Source organism: Triticum aestivum, chromosome 3A (assembly GCF_018294505.1).
Source record: "Triticum aestivum cultivar Chinese Spring chromosome 3A, IWGSC CS RefSeq v2.1, whole genome shotgun sequence".
NCBI lineage: Eukaryota > Viridiplantae > Streptophyta > Magnoliopsida > Poales > Poaceae > Triticum > Triticum aestivum.
Genome location: NC_057800.1, coordinates 680,097,718 through 680,125,414, shown reverse-complemented (window position 1 = coordinate 680,125,414; position 27,697 = coordinate 680,097,718). Strand labels below are relative to the sequence as shown.

Sequence of the window (27,697 nt, the reverse complement as noted above, 5' to 3'; positions counted from 1 at the left end):
TTCAGGCGCAAGGACGCCTTTTGGCGGGTATCCTTTGTTCCCTTTCATTCCTAGAACCATCTGCAGGTCATTGGCCTTCAGTTGTTTATTCAACTCCTACAAGAAGTAAACATTAGATATATTAAATTTCTAGCCGGAATTATTATAAATATGATATAACAACCATATCTAAAAAAATATTTTTTTGAAAGACAGGCAAGTAGGGGAAGAACTTGCTTTTGATCTCCCTTTCACTAGTGATTTCCCGTCGAAGTATGTGAAATGGTGCACCATGTCGAACGCAGATTTTTCACTGCGTAAACGAAACTAGTTGTTATTAACCAGAAAGTTTTCATATAAGCATAACAAAATAGTAGTAAACAATTAACTTACATGCTGGCTGGCCCATGAAGTTTCGGGTGTATGTTAACTTCTCGGGGACCACTTCCCAGCCCTTATAGAACTCTCTTGCACACTTCGCTAATCCAGTAATCAGCTTGTCACAAATGCCACTGTGTTTTCCAGCAGTTGTTCCTCTCCAATGCATGAACTCCTTGGATCAAGGACATGCACAATGCATTCGCTCATGTCAATAGCATACAATGTCCAGTTATTGTTCTTTGTCTCTTATAGGCGCTATTATCTGAAATAACCGGTCACACAACTTACTTCATATCAAAACAAATCTTACGACTACAAACTTTGGATTGCAAGTACAAACAATTTACTTACCATCCTGCAGCACGGCAGATCATACCCCCAAACCTCACTTGTGAACATTTCTTTCACCTTTGAATGCGCAAGATAATTTTTATCATACACCACAAGCTCCTAAACAGATATGAAATTGTCATTATTAGCAAGGAATCGTCTCTTCCTAATTTGTTTTGCCCCATAGTTTTTAATAACTCACCGCCCAAAGAGGTAGCAAGATGTGCCTCCAACGGTTTCGTTGTGCAGGTGTCATCCAAGTCAGCTCAACCATCCACATCATCCTAATCACCACAGCAAATCCTCTATAAGTCAGTCCACATGGACTAGTAAACCGATCTACAAATTTATCCCCAGTCATCTCCAGCAAATCAGGCTCCTCATGCTTGAACCAAGTGCTACAACCATAGTTTTCACCAGTGTCAGTCAAACTCCCACGCAAATTTCTAATACATGTTACATAATCAAACTTAGTTCCTGAAAGCTTACCGAGGACGCGTTCCCAGGAATGATTGCTTCATGTTCCTCAACCCCACGTTTGCCACTGCGTGCCTTATCTCCTCGTAGCATTGCCCTAGTGCAAAAGGAGAGATTGCAAAAACAACTTTCTTCCTACGTTGTCTCACATATACACATTTCCTTTTCGCTGGCTCGAAAACTATTTCCTCCACTCTAGTCATATCAGAAGCCTGCCTTTTCTTCTGATTAAGCGCCACCTCATTTGTCTGGGCTACAAACTGTCCTTCATCATATGTTGGGATGTTCAAATCTGGTATATCAGCTGTTGCATTCAGATGTCAGTACATTATATATATGAAGCATAATTCATAGTGCTACCATATAAACTACAAGTGTTGGTTTAGCAAACATTTACCATTTATTCTTTGTGTTAAATATGCTTGCGCAAACACAGACATTGGAACAAATACCCCTTTTCTTTCATACCACTCATCCAGTCCCAACTTGTTACTGGGTAATTTTTTTAGAGGTCCCATGCAATAATTGGAAAAACCACCCTTGTCGCCCCCAATGTATTTCAAATTAATTCAGTTGCACCCATCAACTTTTGAATGGAATTACATTCCACTCATCTGTCTATCATCATCACATAACTTACCAAGTAAGCTTTTCCCAGTGCCATCATCCACTTTCTCCTTCCCTTTACTTTCCTTCAGAAAAGTAGCAGACTCTTTCCGCCATAGAATAAAATAAAATGAATAAGTTTGAATGTTAAATTATTCATGTTGTCCCAGAACACAAAACTATGTTTTATCATTTATCTCAACACTTTTTCGATGTAGGAATTAAAACCCCTCTAATAATCCCCCTATACATTAGTTGTTGCGTAAACAAATTGTTGAAAGCAGTTTTTCATACCTGCCACACTGTTGTCTTTTGAAGCACCTATCCCTTTCAATAACTGCATGATTTCTGTCTTCAAACCTGTCAAACACTCTGCAACTTACTTATGTCCGTTTTAATGCAGCTGTAATTCTATTTTTTTATTTACCTTCAATCAACATATTTCCACTGCCCCTCAAATAAGTAATGTTATTTTTCTTGTTCTCCAGTCTGATGTTTATGATGCACTCAAACAACTTTCTGAAATCTTCAACAACCCTACTCTTCTCATTATGTAACTAATTTTCCATAATCATCCTGGCCATATTTGTGTTAGCCCCTCCTGCTGCCACTAACATATTGTGTAAATTCATGCTATGGTTTGTACCCTCCAATGTCATTCTTTCCGCATGTGCAGTGAACAATGGCATCGCCTGACAGATGTAAACATCAAAATCAGACCATTTCTACTTAGCGTTATTCTATTTCAAGACAATTATTTTATTACTTACATTTTTTGTCATTTCCAGAATATCAGCCTCTCCTTCGTAATTGAAGTCTGGCATGCTTTTCTTAGGCTGAATACAAAATAGTTTCACAGTTAGACATTGTATAATAGGATTTATACATGTTAATATACCCCTGGAATAATATAGTTCCTACGAATTGCAACCCCACATATTTTGTGTTATTTTCTTACAAAGGAAGCAATATACTTTTAAGGAAATAAACAAAAGAATAATTGTTGTTCTATCATCCAAATTAATCAGATTTCTTTATTGTATCACAATAGGAAGTCTTTTTTATTCAATGTCGTGCAGTATACCGATTTGTATTCTGTTGCACAGAACTTATATACTTGTCAAAATCAAAGCCATTCTTTCCACGGGAACTTTAAATCTTTGCCGAGTCTATATCTAGGTCTATATTGCTCGACTAAGTTGTATATACACCTATTTTAAACATTTTTTTTACAACGATAGCATAATCCCAATTACATATAAGTTATCACCCATTTTCAAAATACCTTCAACGTTCCATATGTTGTTACACCATCCACCTTTGAACTATTATAATTGACAAGTGCTTCTAGCAAGCTAGCATTGTAGTATTTGATCCATGGCTTCGCTTGGTCATTAAGTTTTATGAAACCTACGTTGACTGAGTCGAAGAACAATAGCTGCATTCAGACCAAAAAACATTAATGTATGCAATGTCTAGCAATTCTGGTTGGTTCAAATATATAAGGAATAAGCTAATCTCACCATGAGTACTAATAGGCAACCATATACTCACGATGTTTTCATGTATTGTCTTGCCCTGGCTTTAGTCGCACCAACAAGTATTTCATCAACAGTGTACTTGCCCCAGTTCAAATCTGTCAAATCTTCATGCTCCAACACCAATTGGCAAGCAGAATGAGTAGCTTGATTTAGGTGTTCCCTAGGACTTACAAATGTTGTCACGTATAGCATTGCAAACGCCCTCTGAAACCCGATTCTTTCTTCTGCATCCATTCTTGATGTATGTTCCTTAATCAGAATCTTTACAAGTTCATCCACTTTTATTGGTACAGATGTTTCAGGAAGTTTCAGAAGCCTCCTAACTGCCTTTATATCATCTACTTCAGCAGGCTCTGAGCACCCTTGTATTTCATTCGAACCACCTTTCCTGGTTCCAAGTATCCTACAACACACATCTGCATTCAAAACAACTGTTCTCAGTCCTAAAGTGTCCAATGATAAACATGATTGCTCAGGGATCACACTCATCAGTAGCTGCATGGCCTGCTCTTTATGTTTCTTTGGAAACGTATCAATGACAAGAACACCAGCGAGCCCCATAGATCTGCCTGCTGCCTTCTTGTCTTCCCCCCAACCATGCATTGCAACTTTCAGAACTTTAGGAGTGAAGCAAGTGTTAATTTTCCAGTCTGGAACCACCCCTAGATCTTCATACCTCCTTGTAGGAGAAACCTCTGCAACTAGACATATGCTGCTAGATCCAGTTTCCCAATCAGACAAGAACCTATGCTTAGGCACCCTACTACTACTACCAATCCGTCTTTCTGATGACATCTGCAATAAAGTTCATAGTCAATATAGTACCAAGTTTTCAGTTACTGTACATGATAGATTGAATCAAATCACATCATCCCCCCTCCCCCAACCATCTATGGAAATAAAGTACAAGCAAAAAGAAGAAATCTCCCATTTTTATTTGCGAAAGCAACTAGTACAGAAACCAAAAATGTCGACTTGGGAGGAATCCAAGTGCATATACACCTAGGAACTTAATACTCAAGTCCACCATATTAGGTTCAGGTACCAGCACCAAATCAAACTCCACCAGTACATCCAGCACGCAAACCATATGAACCAGCAACTAGAAGAAAAACAAAGACCCAGATCCATTAAAAGATAAAACAAAGCTTTGACCAACACCTATAGGAACCAGTCCATAGGCCCAGCCCGGTCAAAGAGCTTTCTAGGTATAGATAGAACCTAATCCAAATAGAACCAGAGCCAGAAAATTGTTACTAAAAGTTTAATCTATTGGATATTACCTCTAGGTCTTCTACTTCCATGGACGGACCGTCTGTTCTTCACGGTTTGCTCTCTCTCTCTCTGGTTCACAGCATATTTCATAGGAGACGAGCTAGAGGAGAGCCGAGGAGAGCAGAGTGACACAGATGAATTAACACCCCCCCCCCCCCTCATCTACCACCCAATTGCCACCTTTGTATTAATGTGGACCGGCTTCACATTGCGTTTTTTCCAAGTAAAAATGGTTTTTTTATTTCCAACATGTCAACTCACCATCAATAGTATGCAGATCATCATCTCTTTCTCTCTACTACAGCTCTCTTTGGCACTACCCTGTGGGTACAAACACGCCTCTAGCCCGGTGCACGCCAATAACTAAATGTGGAGCATTCACCCCTGCATAGGTTAGCTGGCAAGTGTGGAGAGGCTTACTCAAGGCTCATATCAACTCCACGCCAGCATGTGTACTGTACATGCATGCCTCACCACCTCTTACATGTAGGGATGCTTTCAGAAACCTCTGTATCGTATCTTTATAGATACGCTCCAGTTACTGCATGCCGGCCACCGACACCCATACAAGCCCAGTCCATTCCCGAACAAGTATTAAAAATAACTGCAGGTACTTTTTTCAAATTTTCTCATTAATTCAAACTGATACACAAACTGAAACGACAGGAACGTAACACTTCCTACTAATACATTGCACGCAAGTTAAACATTTGGCTCGGTCTTAATCTTCTTGCTCCAGATGTTGTCAATCTCATCTTCACTTTCATAACAGGCAACATTTTGTCCTTTTGGACTTCCAGAGACTGCATCATCTTCAGTAGTACATAGCTCGCAACCAGGTTTTTTAGTGACAACCTTGCCATCAGTATCAACCTCACCCCATCCTTCGTTACATCCAACCTTCAAACAATACATTATTAGAAATTAGTTTACATCAAATACATATACCTTGCAGATTAGACCCAGTCAGACTCGCGACTAACATCCCTTTTGTTGCTCCAGCTACTTCCTTAGTACCCAACCCCAGCACTGGCCTAACCTGTTTGTCATTGGCCACGACGTCAAGCTATTTGTAGCGACCAGACCTCAAACGGTCCAATCTCTGTGCTCCGGTGTCATCCCTGGATCAGTAATGCTGACACCACACAGTACTTGAAGGATTTATAGCAGAGTAGCAATCACACACTTATTACATCGAGTGTCTCCAAAGATAACTTAATACAATAAAAATGGCTTAAGGCCATCTAATAACGATAACAGCGGAAGGCTTGGAAGATAAGTGAGTCCATCAACTCCAACGGCATCATTGAGTATAGAACCATGACCTAAAACTCCTTAATCGTTGTCTGAAAAGTCTCCAACATTAACGTTGCAGCCCGAAAACGGGTCAGCACATGGAATATACTGGCAATGTAACACATAGAGAATAATGGAATGAAACAGCTATACTATATGCATATTTGGCTGGTGGAAAGCTCTATGGTTACAGTTTTGCGTAAAGCCAATTTTTCCCTACTGCAAAGGAATAAATTTATTTAACTATTATGGTGGTTGTTAAACATTGAGAATGGTTGACAGCATTCTCAATCCCAATTAAACATCATCATTAAACAAACCCAACAAAATTAATCTTTAGAGTAACATGTTGAGATTCACATGATAATCCAGGTACTAGATACTCAAGATGTCCATAACCGGGGACACGGCTAACCATGATTAGTTTATACACTCTGCAGAGGTTTGCGCACTTTTCCCCACAAGACTCGATCGCCTCCGTTTGGTTTCTCGCACTACACGGTGTTTGAGAAACGGATGACCGAGACATAGTCTTTCAGAAGCGCTAGCACCTTACGATGGGTAGACCGTACCACCTACATCCCCTACATCTGCTAGTCTACCACTGTAAGAGTTCGCACGACTTAGTCAACTATGCTAGAGCCCATAATAGCTTGTGGCTGCACACGGAAGTTTCTAGCATGAATAATCTCATGATCCCTTTGAGCCTGGGTGGCGGTCCAAAAGAAAACAGGCAATCCTGGAATACCCAGGTGCCTCAATCCACCCAGATGTGTGTTTAGGTTGCCACCTTAAGTAAACCATTAATTAACAAAGCTCACATCTGTCATGGATACACTCACCCAATCCACGTCTACTAGCATAGCATAGCAATAATAAGCAAACGTAGAAGTAACTCCCAAAGGTTTGATAATTAGACAGGTAATAGGTACTACCTCAACTACTTCCCAAACCCACAATTTAATTAGATCCTAATCATGCAATGTGTAAGGATTGATCTAATGCAATAAAACTGGGTAGTAGGAGGTATGATCAAAGTGTTACTTGCCTTGCTGATGATCCGGGAAACCTAGCGATTCGAAGTAACAAGCGGCGCACTCCGGGTATTCTATCGCAAATAAACAAGCACACAATTAGTACTCAACCAATGCACAGGTAAAACTCAAATAAGAGATTTAACCAGAAAGTTCAACTTAAGAACTCCGGTTGGCAAAAAGAATCGAATCGAACGAAGCAACAAAAGACAAACGGCAAAAGAAACAGGCTTCGTTTACTATTCTGGATCTAAGGCAATTTTTACAGAAGCAAAAACTTGTTTAAGTTGGTTAAACGGAAAGAGGGTATCGAGACGAAACTCCAGGCGCTTGAATCGCCTGATTTCGATAAACGAGCGAAAAGATAAACTAAAACGAAAATCGGATCAGAAATCGCGATCAGAAAATCACGGATTAAATCTGAGAAAAAGAAAAACGATGAACAGTTTAACGAACGAACGTTCGTTAACTGAATCTAAACGAAGAACGCGTTCGTTAAAACGAACGAACGAACGAACGAACGCTCGCTAATTATCCTAAACCAGGAAAAAAACCGATCTAAAGAAAAAACGAAACAAAAAACCGACGAAAACCGAACTGTTTTTCCGAGAAAACCGGCGGCGGGATCGAGGTAAACCTCGGGCGGCGGGACGGCGGCGGCGGCTCGGGCGAGGCGGCGGCGGCGGGGTCCGGCGGGGCGGCGGCGGCGGGCGGCGTCGGGCGCGGCGGCGGGGTCCGACGGGGCGGCGGCGGGCGGCGCCGGGCGCGGGCGGCAGCGCCGGGCGCGGGGTTCGAGGCGGGGCGGCTAGGGTTTCAGCCCGGGGTGGGCCAGCGGCTTATAAAGGCTGGGTCCGGGGGAGTCCGGGCCTAGCACGGCCCGTAGATCGGTTCAGACGTTTTTTTTTTAAAACTTACGCTCGGAAAAAAACAAAAGGACTACTAAACGGACTCCAAAAATCCCGAAATAAATTTTCCCCGGCTTCTAAAATCAAGCCGCACAGGATGAACATTTATTTGGGGCCTAAATGCAATTTTGAAAAACGTGTTTTTTCCTAAATTCAAATAAAATAGCAAATAAAACCAAATAAAATCTTATTTGATTTTTTATTAAATCCTCAATATTTCTTTATTTTGGGAAAGTCATTTTATTCCCTCTCTCATATTTTTGTAATAGAAATAATTGAAGATAAAATAAATAAAATCGAATGATCCTATTTTCAAAATTTGAGACAACTCAAATATGAAAATAACGAAATCCCCAACTCTCTCCTACGGTCCTTGAGTTGCGAAAAATTTCTAGGATCAACCAAAATGCAATAAATATGATATGCAATGATGATCTAGTGTATAACATTCCAAATTGAAAATTTGGGATGTTACAAACCTACCCCCCTTAAGAAGAATCTCGCCCTCGAGATTCGGGTTGGCTAGAAAATAGGTGAGGGTGGTCCTTCAGCAAATCTTCCTCTCGTTCCCAGGTGGCTTCATCCTCCGTGTGGTGGCTCCACTGAACCTTGCAAAACTTGATAACCTTGTTGCGGGTGACTCGACTGGCATACTCTAGAATCTTAACTGGTTTCTCCTCATAGGTTAAATCACTGTCCAACTGAATTGCTTCCAGTGGTACCGTATCTCTCAGCGGTATGTCGGCCATCTCTGCGTGGCACTTCTTCAACTGGGATACATGGAACACGTCGTGAACTCCTGACAATCCTTCGGGCAATTCCAACTTATAGGCAACTTCTCCCATACGCTCCAAAACTTGGTATGGGCCTACAAAACGTGGTGCTAACTTTCCCTTAACTCCAAAGCGCTTAACTCCTCGAAGTGGTGATACTCGAAGATAGACTCGGTCTCCGACTTCGTAAACTGTCTCCTTGCGTTTAGAATCTGCATAACTCTTCTGCCTGGATTGAGCTACCTTCAGCCTGTCGCGAATTAATTTCACTTTCTGTTCAGACTCCTTTATCAGATCCGGTCCAAACAACTGGCGATCTCCAACTTCATCCCAGGACAATGGGGTCCTGCACCTCCTTCCGTACAAGGCTTCGAAAGGGGCCATCTTCAAACTGGATTGATAGCTGTTGTTGTAAGAGAACTCTGCATATGGCAAATTCTCATCCCAACTAGATCCATAATCTAGCGCACAAGCTCTTAGCATATCCTCCAAAATCTGATTTACTCTCTCGGTCTGTCCATCTGTCTGCGGGTGGAAAGCTGTGCTAAACTCCAGTCTGGTTCCCAAAGTCTCATGCAACTGATTCCAGAACTTTGAGGTAAACTGGGTTCCTCTATCCGATACAATGCTCCTTGGAACTCCATGCAGACATACGATCCTGGTCATGTATATCTTTGCCAACTTTGCACTGGTATAGGTAGTCTTCACTGGAATGAAATGAGCTACCTTTGTCAAACGATCGACTACAACCCATATCGAGTCATAGCCTGAACGTGTTCTGGGCAATCCTGTGATGAAATCCATGCCTAGCTTATCCCACTTCCATTCGGGTATCGGCAATGGTTGTAGCAATCCTGCTGGCTTCTGATGCTCTGCCTTCACTCTCTGACATACATCACAAACTGCTACATATTCCGCAATATCCTTCTTCATTCCGGTCCACCAGAAAATATCCTTCAAATCCAAATACATCTTGGTATTTCCTGGGTGAATCGAGTATGGTGAGTCATGGGCCTCTTGCAGAATTAGCTTCCTAATCTCCGGATCATTTGGTACATAGACACGGTCTTCAAACCATAAGGTATCGTGCTCATCCTCACGAAATCCCTTAGCTTTTCCTTTGTTCATTTTCTCCTTAATGGAAGCAATTTCCTTGTCAGTCCTTTGAGCTTCTCTGATCTTATCCATTAAAGTAGACTGAATCTCCAATGCTGCTACATAGCCTCTTGGAACTATTTCCAAACATAGCTCTCGAAGATTTTCGGCTAACTCCCCTGGTAAATCTCCCGTCATTAGGGTGTTGACATGGCTCTTACGGCTTAATGCGTCAGCTACTACGTTAGCCTTTCCGGGGTGATAATGCAATTTCATATCATAATCCTTGATGAGCTCCAACCATCTCCTTTGTCTGAGGTTCAACTCCTTCTGTGTGAAAATATACTTCAAACTCTTGTGATCCGTGTACACCTCGCAATGGTTTCCAATCAGAAAATGTCTCCAAGTCTTCAATGCATGCACTACGGCTGCTAACTCCAAATCATGCGTGGCATAATTCAACTCATGAGGCTTAAGCTGTCGTGAGGCATATGAAACAACTCTGCCTTCCTGCATAAGCACTGCTCCAAGTCCTCGTCGTGAAGCGTCGCAATACACCTCATAATCCTTGGTCTGGTCCGGTAAAATCAACACGGGTGAGGTAACCAAACGTTTCTTCAACTCCTGAAAACTAGCCTCACATTCCTCCGTCCATATGAACTTGGTATCCTTCTTCAACAACTCAGTCATAGGCTTCGCAATCTTTGAGAAATTCTCAATAAACCTCCGGTAGTATCCTGCGAGTCCAAGAAAACTCCGGATCTCTCCCACGGTGGTTGGTGCTTCCCACTTGGTCACGGTATCAACTTTAGTGGGATCTACTGCTATACCTTCTCCGGATATAACGTGTCCGAGAAATCCAACTTCCTTCAACCAAAACTCACATTTGCTAAATTTGGCATATAATTGATGTTCTCTGAGCTTTCCAAGAACCAAACGCAAATGCTCCTTATGCTCCTCTTCATTCTTTGAGTAAACCAGGATATCATCAATGAACACTACGACGAACTTATCCAAGAACTCCATAAACACCTTGTTCATCATGTTCATAAAATATGCAGGTGCGTTAGTCAGACCAAATGACATAACGGTATACTCGTACAGCCCATACCTGGTGGTAAAAGCCGTCTTGGGTATATCCTGTTCCCGAATCTTCAACTGGTGGTATCCTGATCGCAGATCGATCTTGGAAAATACCTTAGCTCCTTGCAATCGATCAAACAGATCATTGATCATCGGTAGGGGGTACTTGTTTTTGATGGTTACTTCATTCAATCCTCGATAATCGACAACCATCCTTAACGATCCATCCTTCTTCTCCACTAGAAGTACTGGCGATCCCCAAGGCGATGAACTTGGGCGAATATATCCTTTATCCAGTAACTCCTTAATCTGCTTCTTAATTTCCACCAAATCCTTTGCAGGCATCCTATATGGTCTCTTTGATATTGGCCCTGTGCCTGGCAAAAGCTCAATCAAAAACTCAATATCTCTATCCGGTGGCATGCCTGGCAACTCTTCTGGAAATACTTCGGGGAAATCCTTCACTACTGGTACTTCCTCCTGCACTACTCCGGTTAAACAATTTACTTGAGTCCTCTTTGGCACATGTCGGGATACATACTTGATTCTTCTCCCTTCTGGGGTGGTAAGTGAAATTGACTTACTGGCACATTCAATATTCCCTTCATACTTTGATAACCAATCCATGCCTAATATCACATCCAATCCTTGGGATTCCAATACTATTAGGTCCGAGGGAAAAACATAGTTACCAATCCTTAATGGTAACCGATCACACCATAGACTAGCCATATGTTCTGCTCCAGGCGAGGTTACTAACATGGGTGACCTAAGGGCTTGGGTTGGCAGTTTATACTTATCCACAAATCCCCTTGATATGTATGAATGCGATGCACCAGTATCGAAAAGAACGAGTGCAGTAAATGACTTAACCAAAAACTTACCGATTACTGCATCCGGCTGCTCTTCAACCTCCTCCACGTTAACGTGGTTCACCTGTCCCCTGTTGAAAGGGTTCGGCTTCTTCCCAGAGCTTCCATTGCCATTTCCATTCTGGGATTCAGGACATTCATTGGCATAATGTCCGGTCTTCTGGCACTTAAAGCAAGTGACTTGGCTCAGGTCTTTCTTGGCTGGGGTTGATGGGTTGGTGCGGTTCTGGCCGTTGCTTCCTCCATTCCCATTACCATTCCTGGGGCCATTGTGATTGTGCGAACTACCTCCTCCATGGGTATGCTGAAAATGTCCTCCCGGCCTAGGGGTAAATCGTGGCTTCTGCTGAGCTCCTGAACTATACTTTCCTTGTGCATACTTCCTCTTGCGATTCTCGATTTGCTGCTGCTTCCCTTCAATCATAAGAGCACGATCTACCAACTCCTAGTAGTTGTTGAAGGTTGCTACCATCAACTGCATGCTCAACTCATCATTCAGTCCTTCCAGAAACTTCTCCTGCTTAGCTGCATCCGTAGCAACGTCATCTGGGGCATAACGTGCTAGCTTACTAAAGTCCTCCACATACTAGCCAACTGTCTGTCCTCCTTGGTGCAAGTTGTGAAACTCTCGCTTCTTCATGGCCATAGCTCCTGCTGAAACATGGGCAGTACGAAAAGCCTACTGAAACTGGTCCCATGTGATAGTATCGACAGGGAAAGTGGCTGTGAAATTCTCCCACCATGATGCTGCGGGTCCTTCAAGCTGATGTGCGGCAAACTTCACCTTCTCCGCATCAGTGCATCCTGCTGTGGTCAACTCTCTAGCTGTCTTGCGGAGCCAATCATCTGCTACTATCGGCTCGGTGCTACTGGAAAACACCGGCGGATTCAGCCTAAGAAAACGGGCTAAGTGATCAACAGGTGGTGGTGGTGGTGGGTTGTTGTTGTTGTTGTTCCCCTGGTTCTGATTCTGGACTAGTAACTGCATCAATGTGTTCTGCTGCTGGATCAACTGAGTGAGCTCCGGTGGGAAGGTAAATCCGGGGTCACGTCTCGGAGGCATCTGAGGGTTTAGAAAAGGATGAGATTTAAGAATAGAGGGGGCCTAAAGAGAAAACACTACCCATATGCACATGAGGCAAAAGCAAACAATTCACTTCATTCAATCAACCAAACAAGGGCATACAATCGATCTAACTATCGCAAAAGTGCTCGGGCTACTATATTTACATGGTGGACTACTACTACTGTTGGGGTGGTCTACTAGAAATATTCTTCGGTTGCAGACTCCATGATATCTGCTCCAGCTTCATCAACATAGTCATCATCGCTATCATCTGGATCCGAGTCGGTGTCGTCGATGATGATGTAGTCTTCCGGGCGAATCTCCTTGGGTTCTTCGTCTTCTTCTACCGATGTAGGGTCTCCCATGAATATTCCAATCTTCTTGATCAGATCGTCATTCTTTTCCACTAATACTTCAATTTCTTCTTCAAAATCTTCACGTGTAGCCTTGAGTTCTTCCTCCAGTTCCTTGATTCTTGTCCTTGCCTTCTTCAGGTCTATCATGTCGGCGCACATCTGGTTCTCCTGACGTCGAATGTGCTGGTTTAACTCCTGGATAAAAGCTGCAATTGATCTATCCTTTCTGGTGCTGATCATCTCCCAGTGCTCATCTCGGCGCCCACAAATCTGGTAGATAGTATCCTTGAGATCATTGCGGTAGACTTCTCCAATGCGTCCCATGGCGATGTGAGCTGCCATGCTCTTTCCTAGACTCCAGGTTGGTGCATCGAAAGAAAACTCTATGGGCTCAGTGACTGGCATGAACGTCCTTCCTGGAACTTGAACTTGAATCATCCAGCGCTCTTCTTCAGGTAAGGTGGCGTTGTAGGTTCCGGTGAAGCTTGGTACTCCTATGTTCAGGTATCTAGTGACTTCCTTCAAGTGACGTCCAAAGGGTGTATCTTCATCCGGTTGAGTGAACTTGTTCCTTGCATCCGCCATCCTAAAAGAGTAGAAAAGATGAGAGGTCAGAAGAGAAGAGAGTGAGTAGTGATCTAGGTCTTTAGCTTAGTGGTCGTGTCCTACAGTCAGCGTGTGCTCTGATACCATCTTGTAGCGACCAGACCTCAAACGGTCCAATCTCTGTGCTCCGGTGTCATCCCTGGATCAGTAATGCTGACACCACACAGTACTTGAAGGATTTATAGCAGAGTAGCAATCACACACTTATTACATCGAGTGTCTCCAAAGATAACTTATTACAATAAAAATGGCTTAAGGCCATCTAATAACGATAACAGCGGAAGGCTTGGAAGATAAGTGAGTCCATCAACTCCAACGGCATCACTGAGTATAGAACCACGACCTAAAACTCCTTAATCATCGTCTGAAAAGTCTGCAACATTAACGTTGCAGCCCGAAAACGGGTCAGCACATGGAATATGCTGGCAATGTAACACATAGAGAATAATGGAATGAAACAGCTATACTATATGCATATTTGGCTGGTGGAAAGCTCTATGGTTACAGTTTTGCGTAAAGCCAATTTTTCCCTACTGCAAAGGAATAAATTTATTTAACTATTATGGTGGTTGTTAAACATTGAGAATGGTTGACAGCATTCTCAATCCCAATTAAACATCATCATTAAACAAACCCAACAAAATTAATCTTTAGAGTAACATGTTGAGATTCACATGATAATCCAGGTACTAGATACTCAAGATGTCCATAACCGGGGACACGGCTAACCATGATTAGTTTATACACTCTGCAGAGGTTTGCGCACTTTTCCCCACAAGACTCGATCGCCTCCGTTTGGTTTCTCGCACTACACGGTGTTTGAGAAACGGATGACCGAGACATAGTCTTTCAGAAGCGCTAGCACCTTACGATGGGTAGACCGTACCACCTACATCCCCTACATCTGCTAGTCTACCACTGTAAGAGTTCGCACGACTTAGTCAACTATGCTAGAGCCCATAATAGCTTGTGGCTGCACACGGAAGTTTCTAGCATGAATAATCTCATGATCCCTTTGAGCCTGGGTGGCGGTCCAAAAGAAAACAGGCAATCCTGGAATACCCAGGTGCCTCAATCCACCCAGATGTGTGTTTAGGTTGCCACCTTAAGTAAACCATTAATTAACAAAGCTCACATCTGTCATGGATACACTCACCCAATCCACGTCTACTAGCATAGCATAGCAATAATAAGCAAACGTAGAAGTAACTCCCAAAGGTTTGATAATTAGACAGGTAATAGGTACTACCTCAACTACTTCCCAAACCCACAATTTAATTACATTAATCATGAAATGTGTAAGGATTGATCTAATGCAATAAAACTGGGTAGTAGGAGGTATGATCAAAGTGTTACTTGCCTTGCTGATGATCCGGGAAACCTAGCGATTCGAAGTAACAAGCGGCGCACTCCGGGTACTCTATCGCAAACAAACAAGCACACAATAAGTACTCAACTAATGCATAGGTAAAACTCAAATAAGAGATTTAACCAGAAAGTTCAACTTAAGAACTCCGGTTGGCAAAAAGAATCGAATCGAACGAAGCAACGAAAGACAAACGGCAAAAGAAACAGGCTTCGTTTACTATTCTAGATCTAAGGCAATTTTTACAGAAGCAAAAACTTGTTTAAGTTGGTTAAACAGAAAGAGAGTTTCGAGACGAAACTCCAGGCGCTTGAATCGCCTGATTCCGATAAACGAGCGAAAAGATAAACTAAAACGAAAATCGGATCAGAAATCGCGATCAGAAAATCGCGGATTTAATCCGAGAAAAAGAAAAACGACGAACAATTTAACGAACGTTCGTTCGTTAACTGAATCTAAACGAAGAACGCGTTCGATAAAACGAACGAACGAGCGAACGCTCGCTAATTAGCCTAAACCGGGAAAAAACCGATCTAAAGAAAAAACGAAACAAAAAAACCGGCGAACACCGAACGGTTTTTCCGGGAAAACCGGCGGTGGGATCGAGGTAAACCTCGAGCGGCGGGACGACGACGGCGGCTCCGGCGAGGCGGCGGCGTCGGCGGGGTCCGGCGGGGTCCGGCGGGGCGGCAGCGGGCGGCGGCGGCGCGCGGCGTCGGGCGCAGGCGGCGCGCGGCGTCGGGCGCAGGCGGCGGCGTCAGGCACGGGCGGTGGCGGCGGGCGCGGGGTTCGAGGCGAGGCGACAAGGGTTTTGGCCCGGGGTGGGCCGGCGGCTTATAAAGGCTGGGTCCGGGGGAGTCCGGGCCTAGCACGGCCCGTAGGTCGGTTCGGACGTTTTTAAAAAAAAAACTTACGCTCGGAAAAAAAACAAAAGGACTACTAAACAGACTCCAAAAATCTCGAAATAAATCTTATTTGATTTTTTATTAAATCCTCAATATTTCTTTATTTTGGGAAAGTCATTTTATTCCCTCTCTCATATTTTTGTAATAGAAATAATTGAAGATAAAATAAATAAAATCAAATGATCCTATTTTCAAAATTTGAGACAACTCAAATATGAAAATAACGAAATCCCCAACTCTCTCCCAGGGTCCTTGAGTTGCGAAAAATTTCTAGGATCAACCAAAATGCAATAAATATGATATGCAATGATGATCTAGTGTATAACATTCCAAATTGAAAATTTGGGATGTTACACTATTTTTATAATTCATGCATTCTTATTTTAAAAGCACTAATTACATTTTTACCTGCTCAACTTCTGAACCAGAGGAAGTATCTCCTGTCTCAATTATAGCATAAGCTGCCCCTCCTTCCACACTTGCAGTTGTCTGGTACAAAAAAATTAGTAAAAGAATGAACAACAGAAGAAGAAGAAATTTCAAAGTAGTATATTGCATGCACTGAAAAGTTCCTCGGACGCTTCTTTGATTCCATCACCATATCCATGGACGCTCTGAATGGTTCTCTCTCTCTCTCTCTCTCTCTCTCTCTCTCTCTCTCTCTCTCTCTCTCTCTCTCTCTCTCTCTCTCTCTCTCTCTCTCTCTCTCTCTCTCTCTCTCTCTCTCTCTCTCTCTCTCTCTCTCTCTCTCTCTCTCTGTACAATATGATGAACTTATGTTGCCTTGGTGAGTACTGAAGCTTCCTCAGGTCTCGGCATGTCCTTAGATGGACAAGTATGTAGGTCTCGGCATGTCCTTAGATGGACAAGTATGTCCACAGCATTGCCGCCTCTCACACAGAAACCACATATTTATTACTCCTCTGCCAACCAGACACCATGTGCTTTTTCCTGGCATTTTCTTGCGGCCTCTACCACTCTTATAAACACACTGCATTAATATTTGTTCTTTTCTTCTACTTGTTTATTTTCCCAAAAAAATACCTTGTGCCTATCATGCTCCATATATATCTGTAATTTTTTTGTTTTCTTTTTCAGCAATCATAGATATCCATCCTTGCAGCTGCTCTTGCTAATGTATCGCCTATATCCAAATAAATTATTTCTTACCCCTATGACATATTCTTACAAAACATAATAAAAAAAGTAACATAACTTCAACATTTTTTGTCTCCAGATGTTTTACAACACAAACTTGTCCAAATGTTTAAAAAAGATTCAATTAGAAGTACATAATTACTTCAGATGCATCCTACAGAGTGCACCCCATCCAATGTAGAGTACAACACTTCTGAACACGTATTCCTATGATGACCGGCTATGCCACAATTTGTACATGTCGGAATCTTCCTGGGCTTCTGCGGTTCGTTGCCCCTTTGAGGGCATATAGTTCTTTTGTACCCCTTCCCACGGCAAATGGTGCAAAACCCCGATCGCTTGTCATTTATTTCGTAATTTGGCTTGTCTCTTGCAGTTTTCGGATGACCTCTCATCCTTGGTTTCTTCTTAGGGGGTAACATGGACATGTCGCTTTCTATATCCATGCTTCTTGAAGTTACAACAATGTTTGAATCAGCCGTGCTCAGGTCGCCCCCTGGATAGTAGACGAACCCGAAATTGCTTGAATTGTACCATTAGCATGAACTGAAGATTGCCCCTCCCCTACTATCGTTCTTGCTTTTGCATTTCTCCATTCAATTTTCCCAGCACTTGATGCAGCTTCCTCATCAATAATCTGCTTCTGACTACCTTTGAAGCAATAGATTTAGCAACAAAGAAGACTTACATGCCTTCTTTTTTTCAATTAGACTCATTCCATCTTTAAGATTACTTAGTGGCAAAGCACCCTTCTTCAATTCTGCTAGCCCGCTCATGACATAGTCAAAATCCTTGGGATTGCTATCACCCATCATAACCAATTCCAGAGCAGAGATGTACATAGCATTGTGTCTGAAAGTTGTGCAATCAGGTAGGCCTACATCTTTTTGATAATGCTTCAGATGTTCTGGAAGGGTATCACACGCATCTACTGTCCATCTTTTCAGTATGTGCTTCCTTGGTATCTCATTCAATCCCAACACTATCATCACCTGTTATTCCAAGTCATGTGCAAAGTCAGCAATTAACAAATAAAAGGAATTAGCTACTAAAAATTCATATGTACACACCTTTAGTGCATGGAAACAAATCATCCCCATATGCTCAAAGAGTCAACACTCACAACTGAAAAAATCGTTGAATTCTGAAACCACCACCTTGTATCTGCTCTTGTACCATTTCTCCCTCGACCCCGCCTTCACGTGTGTTGCCAGGTACTCACTCCCTGGAACTAATTCTTCGATGTAATAAGAACATGAGTAGTAAAGACTTTTTCCAAACAGCTCAAACATGGCCTGAGTATACACCGTGGTTGCATGGCGTTCAATTGGTATGTTAACTTTTAGAACTACCCCTGCCTGTGTACCGATTAGAAACATAATTCAGGCTTGCTTAAACAAACTACAATATATTAAAAGAATGTTGCTTATCTTACCAATTTGGTCCTCTTTTCTTGGAAACCTTCTTCTTGCTCTCTATCAAACGGTACTTTTGCATACTACTTGACAAAAAGATTCATTGGGCATGCTGGAGGAACATAATTCTTCAGCATGTGATTTGCGCTCTCACTCCTTTGTGTGCTCGTCATTTTCGCACAAAATTTTCCAGAAAAATATGGCTTTGCCCACTTCCGCCTCACCTCAAATATTTGTATGAGGAATGTATTGCTCTGCAAACTGTATTTCTTCATAATCTCCACCCACCCCTTCTCAAACTCTTCGATAGTTAGCATGTCGTTCACCAATCTATGGAATTCTGCTCGGAAGTCACTCTTCTTTGTATGATGATAACCCAAACTCTCTTGCACCAACGGTGTGTTGTTTCCGGCCAAACATTCTCAATAGCAATCTCCATCGCCCTAGCTTGGTCTGTTCAACATTTGATTAAAAATTATTTATATTACCATAAATTACATATATAGTACTAATCAAAATCATTCCTATAGCACAAATGACATCTTTTATTAACTTTTCAGATTGAAAACAAACAAAAAAATTATCAGTAAGAATAGTCACTGGAACCTTTCCTCCCATCATCTTCACAAACTCACGGAAAACCTGTTCAAAACTTTCTGACTGCTCGTCCCTCATAAGAACACCAGCAAAAATAGTGCTCTGGAAATGATTGTTAACACCTACAAACAGCCCAAACGGCATGTCATACAGGTTTGTCTTGTAAGTAGTGTCAAATGTCACTGCATCTCCGAAATAGTGGTATTGCAATTTGCTTCTACCATTAGACCACAACAATGTCCTAATCCGGCTTTCATCATCCACTTGAACTGTGTAAGATAAATCACTATCTTTCTCTTTCATCTCCAAGAAAATTTCTATTGTTTTACGCACATCATCATCAGCTTGTTCTCTAATAATTTTCCCACACAATGTACGTAAGAACCTTTTGGTGAATGGACCATTCTCGATCCTCCCAAAATAAGTTCCAATGATGTTGTAAACCTTACTAAGATTAACATTATTCTGCCTAAGGTGCGCAACCAATTATCTAGTGTACTTATCTATGTGCCTATGCGACGGGAAGTGGAGCTTAGAAGCACAAGTATCAAGTAGTACATGATTGTGCTCTGTCCTGTTCTCGGATATATACCACCCCCGTCATCAGTTCTTAGTAGCCTCACCGTTGCACGACATTTTGCTCTGCATGAACTGTTGTTCTCCTTATTCGGTTTCCCCTGTTGCAAAAGAAATGCACATGTCAATTTTCGATAGCAACATGTAATCCACACAATGCTTTGTGTAATCAAGTATAAAAAAAAGTTACTTATCGAACAACAGCAAACAAACCTGCATACACCTGGCTCCTTTCACATTATTTTTGCTCTTCCGTAACGTATGCCGAAACCACATTCCCAAGAATACAGGTTGTAAAAGTCGTAAGCTTCTGTCAATGAATCATAACTCAATCCTAGTGTTGGTGTAATGACAGAAGCTGTTTTCCTTTCAGCAAAACCCCTGATTGCAGTTTCAAGTGTTGTAACCCTCTTTGCTTGTATAGTTCTCTCATCAGGCATTGCTCCTCGCCGATGCCTGTTAACAAAGTTCAAATGTCACACATTTTTCTTCACAAAGTTGAATATAAATTATAACAAAGGTTCAAATTACCTTCTAACGCAAGTAGTATCACTTTCAGAACTCTGCTCTGCTCCCGCGGTCTCTGAAATTTGTAGGCATCCTTTGTCGGCCTTGTCTGGTTCAATAGGCTCAATCAACCCACTGATAAGCCGCAGACCCTCAGGCCCAGCCAAATCTGTCGCTTTAACAATGCCACTACCATTTGTTTGCCATGCATGAACATTTGACAGCATGTTCTCTGAACCTGAATATATATCTGACTCGCTTCCTTCATTGACGGTTTCTAGAGCACTCGGCTCATCGCTGTAGAATAGCTCCCCATTATTCGCACTTTCTAATAAAGCAAGGAACCTAAATGCGGAAATCCCCATAGACCCGGCAGCGCCATGTACTAAATAGTCAAAAAACAGTTGGCACACAAATAGGCAAAGATGAGGGGGGGACAGCCGGACGTGTTACCTTTCTTGCCTGTATTGCCCAGTATTCATCAGCTTCTGCTCCATCGCCATGGCGGCGCACTTCCCTCCCGAGCACAGATCTAACCTGGAAACCCTATCCTCCTCCAAGCGGCAGGTGGTTTTGCTAGTCAACAGTATATCTGCTCACACTGCCTACCACTTGCCGAAAAAGGGTTTCCCCCCGCTTTGTATACAAAGCAACCAACCAAGCCGTACGAAGATAGGTGCTGGGGCGGAAGCAGCACAGTCACGCCCAAAAGAAACGACAGAGAAAGAGCAAAAGAACAACGGCGGATCAACGAAAACGAAGAAGCCTCGCGAACGCTGCGCCCACCGGGATCTTCCACTAGGCTCCAAGACTCCGAAGCGCCGGCACCTATCAACACCTCCAAGAAGGATCGCGACGATGACGACGCTGCTGCCAAGGGTTTCCCCCGGTACACGACGAGGCGAGAGGAAGGGTAGCCGCCGACGCCCTCCCGGAAGGTCAGGCAGCACCCACAGGCGCCACCGCGCCGGTGTCGGCCAAGCCGACAGGGGTTTCCCCCGATCCCAACCCGCACCTCGGGCGCTCCGGAGCCAGCCACCAAACCAACCACCACCCAGCGCCAACACGGTCAAGAGGCCCCCACGCCGTCTCACCACGACACCGCGAAGTGAGGACAACAAGGCGAAGAATCAGAGCCGGGACTAGGGCAGCAGCACCGTCGGCACGCGGGAGGGCCCCACCTCCACCGTCAGCGACGGTAGCCGTCCGGACGCAATAGCAGGAGCACACCAGGCCCGTAAGCCCACAGGCCCGGCCGAGCCCTCGTGGGCCCGTAAAGCTCCCGCCCTCGCGTTGCTGCCGGCACGCCATCGGCGCCGCCGCCCACATCCGAGCCGCTCCTCCTCCACACCGAGCCGTAGACAGCAAGGCCACGCCGGCGCCGGCCCGCTAGGACCCAGATGGGGCCCTAAGGGCCCAGATCTGGGCCGGGGGCGCATCGCCGGCCACCAGCGCCACCAGGCCACCACGCCACCAAGAGGCAGCGCCACCACCGCGCCAGCCGCCGGCCCCCGCCACCAGGACGCCGGACCACCGCCAGCCGAGCTGCACCCGCCGCCGAGCCCTGCCCCGGGAAGGGCGCTGCGCGCGGGGGAAAAGAAGGCCCGCCGCCGCCGAGCCACCCGGCCAGATCCGGGGGCGCTGTCCGGCGGCGGCGGGGGAGGGAGGACGGAGGGGTGGGGGCGAGGAGAAGGCGCGGAGGAGCCGCCCCGGCCGCCGCCCGGGGAGGCGGCGCGAGGCGGAGTCGGGAGTGGAGGAAGAAGCCAACACCCCTTGCGTCGTTCACTGCCTACCACTTAAATGGCACGCTGCCCATCTACCACAACAATTTTTTAATGCTTTCCTTCCCCTGCCCTACATAAACAAGGTCTTTCCCCTAAACATGCGTTGGCTGCCTGTGTACTTTTGGTTTTGTATCCAGCTGCCAATGATTACTACTAATAATAATTTACACACCAGTTTCATTTCTATTAACGGCCCCATGACACTAAAAACTTGTTATCCTTTTTTTTCTTTGTTACTATTAATTTGTAGGATGTATTTGAACATTTTTTTGCGACATAAATTACAGCAATCCTCGCGCGTGTTACCACAAAACCGGGTTTTCCATATATCGTACACAATCCCATTCATAAAAATAATCCAGCGCATCCTGTCGTCAAGCTTCCAATCAAATACATCCTCAATAAGTTCATCAAAATATATCTCATGCACCAGTACCTCAAGGCCTTCATTCCTTCATCCACGTTGCAATTTTTCACCACTGCTCCTAGCAAATGCATAGACAAAATGCTAAACAGCTTTTCTGTAATTAGTACAAGTTTCTTTCAGCCAAACCAATCATACTCATTGAGTTACCGCGTTTTTTAGACGGTGACTTAGTTTAACTTTTATTTTTTTCACAGATTTTACATATATTTATTAAATTAAGTCCTCAGAACTCCGCGCTTCATTTTGTACTGTCAACGTACCGAATTATTAATAATAATACATCACAACACAAAAATTTATAATATAATTTTACTGTAGTATTCTTCCTCCGTTTAAACAAGCAACCTTCACTCCTTAAATAATTTATTAATTGCATCGTCCTTTATTCTTACTAGTACATTTTTTCTATTAACTCAATTATTTCATTACAATTTGGAACTTACAAAAGTAACAAAGACCACATGCAAAATGTTTATTAATGAAAATTTGTGTACTAAAAGACATCCTTCAGCCAAATCTAATCTTTTATCATTACTCATGCCGGGTATTGAGAACTACAGCATGAATCACCCTAGTTTCCTCGGTAGTTTAGCTGACCAAAAAAACCGTGGACGCAGATTTCTTGTACTAGTTACAATTGTGTATGTGGACATCTAGACCATATGTACAAAAAAATTCAGTAATTCCACGACAAGTCAAAAGTTTCTGTAATAGTTTTTCAAATAAATCTCTATTTTATTGTACTCGTTACAGTTAATAAACAAAAAGATATCTCATTCTCACATCTACGGTCAAGAAATACTTATGTTATCCCAATAAAACAGTATGAATAGTTAGCTATAGTGCCAACCAATTTTTGACTTTTTCCACTTTCAAGTCAAGCTTTATAATTTTATTCATTAACAATTACATACTAAATCCAAAGCAAGTCAGTTATCCTGTCAACCAAGTTCTTAACTTTTTCAACCTTTTTTTGTTTATTATTTATGCACCCATATGGGGTGAAACTTCAACCTTGGATGTATTTTCCTCTGTACCGTATTATTACAAAATCTACTTAAAGCCACCTGGGGGCATTTCTGTTTTATACGAGAACCACAAATTGAACCGTCATTTATCCAAAAAACATATACCAAATTTTTTTCATTACGCGAAATGCATTCATTTAAATAATTTTTACCTTTACAAAAATGAATGTGATCGGAAGTTTCATTAGTCCATTAATCATTTTATTAATAAAATTGACATCAGCTCCAGTACATACATTTTTGGCATTGTATGTTGTCATCAGCGCTCTCGCACCAAACATTGATAATGTTCAGATTTATTATTAGGTCTAATGAAACTACCAGAACTACATATTTTGTTGTCGTCCACGCCATCTACCATTTTTACGCAAATATACTACATTAGAAGGGATGCATCCCTCAGAATTCAGCTGCATTTAACATAGTAGTACATTACATAAAGCTACATAAAACATCCATCATCTACGTTATATATTACAAATTTTTTTCCAACAACTTGGGCCATCAGTACTTTATTCCAGCAGCATTGGACTCACTATGCATTTCGGCGGGACTCCAATATTACCATCCATTGTCAGCACCATGTGTACGATGTACTCCCTTATCTTCTTCAACCCATCCTATGTTTTTTTGACAACAGTTAGTATTATTAAATTTTAAAAAATTACGAAAGTATGGAAATGTTTCATACCTCAGTACATCCATGTGCCAGACCAGTTCCCATGTAATTCATAATGCAATGCACCATGTAGAATGAACTGTCAAATCTGCCATAGGAAAGGTTATCAGAGTGATTACCACATAAAAATAGCTCACACGATTAGAATGCAAGATAAGGTATGACATGTTGCTGGCCTTCTCAAGGAAACTGTGATATATAAACTGGAATGATTCCGCATTGATATTCCATCCATCAAAGAACCTATAAATAACATCTAGAAAGACCCTCGATCAATTTGTAGCATAACTTCTTGTGCTTTTTCTCCAGCGCCCACATTGGACGGTTTCCCCTTTTCGGATCGAAAACATGCACTCTACAGGTTTCCATGTCAAATGCATATAAAATCCAGAATTGTTCTTCGTCCCGGTATGGAGCAAAAATCTACATAGCATATATCCAGTTAAGCAATAAACATATAAATTGTTATAGTCCCCTTATGTCTAAACAAAATTCAATTACCACTCTGCAGCATTCAACGTCGTATTCCAAGTTTGCGTATGCAAACATCATCCTTATTGTCTCATCAAGTAGGTACTGCTCTGCGTTTAATACCAATTCCTGCGTTTTACAACAGCTTCTTTGTCAAATCATACATATTTTTCGAAATCACTTTAGTACGTAACTTAACATAACTTACAGCCCATATTGGAAGCAAGATGTGCCTCCACCTTCCACGATATAGTCCTCTAATCCATTTTATCTCTACAGCTACCATCATCCGTGTGACTATTTCGAACCTATCCTTCTCCAAGCTACCTGGGTTGTTGAATTGGGCAACTACTTGCTGTCCTGTTAGGCATATCCTTGTAGGCACCTCATGTATCAGCCAAGCATTGCTATTAAAAAAATCAGCTTCCACCAACATATATTTAATGACGAGTTTTGTTCTTTCAAAACATACGATTTCAATGTCTTCTTGAAGCATATCATCATGTTTCTGAACCCTTTTTCCAATACACCATTACTCACAGTAGGATACATTGATTGGAACTGGAAAGGACATGATGCTCTGATTATTGGTAATGCCACCTTCTTCAAATTGGTTTCTACATGAATCTTTTTTCCATAACTCTTCAGCTTCACAATGCAGCTCATCATTTGGATTATAATGCACCAGCATCCCTTGATTGAACATGCCCCCCCCTTCTGAGACAACTTCCTTCCCTTTAACACATTCTGTGCTACCCATCAACAACATGTTCAAGTCTGGGACCATAGGCCCTGCAAAAATAACTTAGTGCATTCATCTTCCGTACAAAGGAAAACATAAACGATTTGCTATACCTTTCTCTTTATGTGCCCCCTCATCTAAACTTGGACTTGCCTTCCTCTTGGTACCCTTGGCAAAGTTTTCACAGACACCTAATTCCCAATTAATTGTGTTATCACCGTCGCAAAGTATGATATTTGAAATTTACATTACATGGAATTAGATAATTACTTAGCAGCCAAAACATTGTCCAGACAAGAAATTGTTTCTTTTACCAATCCACCCCCCTCTACCTCATTTTTCTGAATATAACGCAGAATTTTCACTGTGCCAACTATCAGCATCAATTTTCTCTACTAATCTATGTGTCTGAAATAGTTTTTTCTTCCTTTCCTTAGTCAGACTATTTTGATTCATGAGATCTGCATGTAACTTCATAAATCTTTCGATCCTACCTTTGGCCTGTTGTGCTAGTTCTTCAAATATCCAATTCCTCCCCTATATAAACATTGTGAACATTCGGTATATTGTAGTACATCCTTTTCATAAAACTTAAATCTGGTTGTATATATTTACCTTCACGCATGATTCATTAGTTAAATCATAAGCTAAGTTATCAGCATGCTTGGTTGATCCTTTTAGCTGTCAACATGTTTTAGTGTCAGAGATTACTTACATGTGATATTTAGCTATCATTTTTATAAAATGGCATTTTCACAAATTACCTAAAAAAGCAATTAATTATTCATGCTGAAACATATACCTTCATTAATCCAAATGTAATACGCCCACCATCTACTTTGTTGTTAGCCTTCACCAGGGCACTTAGGATTTGTTTGTTGTAGTACTTTATCCTGGGTACTGCTTTCTGATCTAGTTGAACGAAACCTATGTCCATGGAGTCAAAATAAAGAATCTATTGTACATATTCCTGTCAGTACATTCACAAATTTAAGATAGCAAATATTGAATTATTAAAATACCTCAAGCAGAGCAGGGCACCCATGTAGTGTTATGCTAAGCAGTGGATTGTCCCGGTTCAGTTTCCTTGCGCCGCTTATTATCTCATCAACTGCATATTTTCCCCAATTGACATCTTTCAGATTCGGATAAAGTATCACCATCACATAAGAACTCCTGTTGACACAACATTTTCTCTCCACAGGACCAAGCGCAATAGAAAGGTAAATCATTGCAAATGCTCTCTGTGTGCGTGAAGGGCCTTCATCATCTAATTCAAATCCCTTCTTACTTTCTCCCAACAACAGTGTGACAAGTTCAGAGACTGTTATTTCTTCAGTTACATCGTGAAGTCTCAGTATGCTTCGCACATCTTTGATTTCACTATGGCTTGGGGCACCTTCAGAAATTGGAATCGTTATTGAACCACCCATTCTCTTCCCAGTTATGTTTGCTACCGCAGTTTCTGTAATATGAACTATGTCACAATCATCTACGCCAATTCTCATAGCACGGTCATCAAGCATGACATTAAGCATTAACCAAGCTGAATGATTAAGGTTTGTGTGCACCATCTTGTTAATCCACTCTACTCCTTCAATTCCTAAATTTTTAATTATGCCCTTTTGCTTTGTAGATAGTTCAAGATACATTTTTTGCAGATCCGATGCTGTGAATCTGCCCCGTCCCTTCGAAATGTTACCAACACCACTGAACGCTCCTTTTGTGCTTGCACACTCTTCTATTGGATATGAGTCCTTAGCAACATCTATCGGGCTACTGCTACTCAATACATCACCACGGAATAACTCTCTCTTATCGTCTTCTTCTTTAGATCTGCCAGTTTCTAGCACAACCTGAACAGTATTTCTCCAAAGATTACTCATGTGACCGGGCTACATTTCTAAGCATATCTAACATACAAATGGAGAATATGTTACCTTACGTGAAGGAAGTCCGTCCATTACATCCACCACCTTGATATTTCTCCCTCTCCGTTACGCACATAGCTGTTCTTCGCTTCACTCAGGAGGAGGAGTTTCTTCAGAATAAATGGATAGACTGAATGCAGGGTGTAGCTTTTACCCCAACAGTTGCATCGATGCTCCAGTTAAAGTATCACCACCAACCAACCACCCATATTTACTGCCCCACCATTTTGCCACTGCTAGCCAACTGCCTACTTCTCGAAGCATATTTTACAAACACGCCTGTAATCATATAAGATGTTGCCCCCTGGAGGCTGTCACTGCTACAAAATCATCCACATTGGGGCTTCTTTTAGACAAATGCATGTCCACTTAATTGACATACCTTTCATTTTTTTCAAAACATTAGTGTTAGCAACTGTGAATAAAAAATCAGCCC

General features: G+C 42.3%; 2 long non-coding RNA genes across 14 annotated transcripts in view; one reads left to right on the top strand and one right to left on the bottom strand.

Moving 5' to 3' along the window:
• Positions 1-27,274, top strand: part of LOC123063149 (uncharacterized) — a 32,045-nt gene extending 4,771 nt beyond the window's left edge. For 5 of the 8 annotated variants that reach the window (XR_006430138.1, XR_006430135.1, XR_006430134.1 and 2 more), the window contains 3 exons: positions 26,535-26,553; positions 26,638-26,889; positions 26,967-27,274. This is a non-coding gene — a long non-coding RNA (uncharacterized lncRNA). Of the gene's footprint in view, positions 1-26,472; positions 26,554-26,637; positions 26,890-26,966 lie in introns of all 8 variants that reach the window. The other 3 variants (XR_006430139.1, XR_006430140.1, XR_006430133.1) reach the window with 3 other exon arrangements.
• Positions 17,145-21,806, bottom strand: LOC123063150 (uncharacterized). 6 transcript variants are annotated; one of them, XR_006430145.1, is made up of 8 exons: positions 20,653-21,806; positions 20,224-20,544; positions 19,906-20,148; positions 19,675-19,793; positions 19,126-19,238; positions 18,540-18,972; positions 18,175-18,462; positions 17,145-18,096 (listed from the first exon to the last, which is right to left on the bottom strand). It is a non-coding gene; the product is annotated as an uncharacterized lncRNA (long non-coding RNA). The 6 variants fall into 6 exon arrangements; XR_006430146.1 differs by having other exon boundaries at positions 19,740-19,793; XR_006430141.1 differs by having other exon boundaries at positions 20,224-20,496.
• Positions 27,275-27,697: the final 423 nt, after the last annotated feature.